The following is a 2,421-nucleotide window of genomic DNA, read 5'->3' on the forward strand; positions in this document are numbered from 1 at the left end:
AATAAAAAGTTAATAATCTCGATTTATAGTCTATAAAGAATTTATAATTATTTTTAATTAAAAAAGAATATATATTTAAATATTTAAAGAAGAAATTAGTTAAAATCTTTAACTTATCTATATTTATCGACGATAATAACTTTATTTAAAATAATTAATTATTTAAGATAAAATAGAAGTTTAGAGTTAATAGCGATTATTATCTTATTAAAAACTTTAAAATAATCTATATAATTTTATAACTCGGCGATAAGATTATATAATATATTATATATAGAAGACTTCGAAACTTTATTAATCTATATTAATTTTTAATAAAATTATAAATAAATAAATAAATATTTATAAGAATTTAAATTAATATAATTAGTATATATAAAAGAATAAGATAGAGCTAAATTAGAAAATCTTAAATTTATATATATAGCTAATTATAAATTTAGAATTACTACGCTTTATAATTAAATCGACTAAATTATCGTAGATAAATAAATTAGTATTTATAACTATTAAAAAAATGTAATCGAATAGCTCTAATTAAAAAATAGATATACATTATTTAATTTTAAAATAAGTTTTTTATTTTCTCTTAAAACTTTAAGATTTTTTTTTAATTTATAGAATAAGATACGGGCTTTTAGATAAAAAAAAATATCTAAATTTAGTCTTATAATTATTAAAGCGTAAGGAATTTAAATATCGCTTATTAAAGTTCGCTCGATAGTCGAATAGCCCGCTTATTAAAGTTTACTTATTAAAGATCGCTTATCTATTTACTCGATAGCCCTAATAAAATAAAATAAAAATTATAAATTTAATTTATAGGTCTTTACTCGTAATATATAATATAATATAATATAAATACTCTATAATAAGAGACTTAATTCTTTATTAACTTTAACTTTAATTTTATTTAATTAGATATTATTTTTGATATTAAGAAAACTCTTATATTAAAGAATTATTTTTTAAAGAAATTAAGAAAAAGCTTAAGAATATTATAATAGATTATAAGAGATTTTACTATCTTAAAGACTATAAAAGAATATTTTTAAAAGTTAAATAACTTATAATATATTAAGTATAAAGATTTAAAATTTATAAAGATTATTATTAAGTTAATTATAATATAAATATCGAGAATAATATTCGCGATTAATATATATCTTATATTTATTATTAAGTCTAATTTAAGTATAGTTACTACGCCTCTAAATATTACGACTAATTTAAAATTAAGAAAATTAATATATTATAACTACGATAAGAAAGGCTACTATTAAAAGAATTATATAATAATTATTTAAATCGAGGCTAGTAAAAAGACCTTTAAAAAAGTATAACTTTACGCGATAGAAATAAATAAAAAATTAATAATTAATAATATCGATATTACGAATAGCGATAATTCTTTTTCGAATTTAGAAAACGAATAGCCTCTTTTAAAGTTACGATAAGAAATACTTATAAAGTATATTTAATAGATATCTTCAATAATGCCTTAATACGTCGTTCTTTTCATATATAAATTATATTATCTTTATAAAAAAGTAATTATTTATTTAAAAACTCTCTAATAGATAATAAATATATCGATACTTATATAGTTATAAACGAGTCTCTAGTTCTAGCAATATATAAAGCTTTATATCTAAAATTACTCTTATTATTAAGATTTAAATTATTAAAGAATTATAATAATTAGATTATAAAATAATTAAATATATATTATTTATTTTTTATAATAATATTAAAAAAAATATTAAAAAGAAATATATTTAATATTAATTATATTATTAAAATATAATATAATAATTAAAAATTTTTAAATAAATAAATATAGAATAGTTCTTAATATATTATAAGAAAAGATACTCTTTCTACTCGATTAATATAATTATAATAATAATAAAATATTAATAATAGACGAATTCTCTTTTCTATCTACTTTAGAGCTTTAATTATTTATATTATTTATCTTTTATCTAATATATTAAAACGCTAAAACTTTCTTTTATTTATTTACGATAATAAAATTAACTTAAATATCTCTTTATTAAATTAAGCTAAGTTTATTAATATCGCTAAGATTAATATAGCGACTTACTATTAATTAGTCTATAAAAAAGATAATAAACTATTTATATTAATAATAAATAAGATTTATAATATATCGTCTATATTATATACGTCTTTCTTTATCTAAATATCTCGTAAATCTTATATATTAATTAATAAATTCTATCTCTATAATTTAGAAAAAAATAAGAAATATTATAATTTTAATTTAGATTAATAACGTCGACGTAGTTAATTCTAAGAAGATAAAATATAAGTTATTTTCGAAATATTATAACTATCTAGATATTTTTAATAAAACTAAAATAAATATACTTTTTCTATATCGTTCTTATAACTATA

Source organism: Letharia lupina (genome assembly GCF_014066315.1).
Source record: "Letharia lupina isolate WasteWater1 chromosome Unknown contig_11, whole genome shotgun sequence".
NCBI classification, from domain to species: domain Eukaryota; kingdom Fungi; phylum Ascomycota; class Lecanoromycetes; order Lecanorales; family Parmeliaceae; genus Letharia; species Letharia lupina.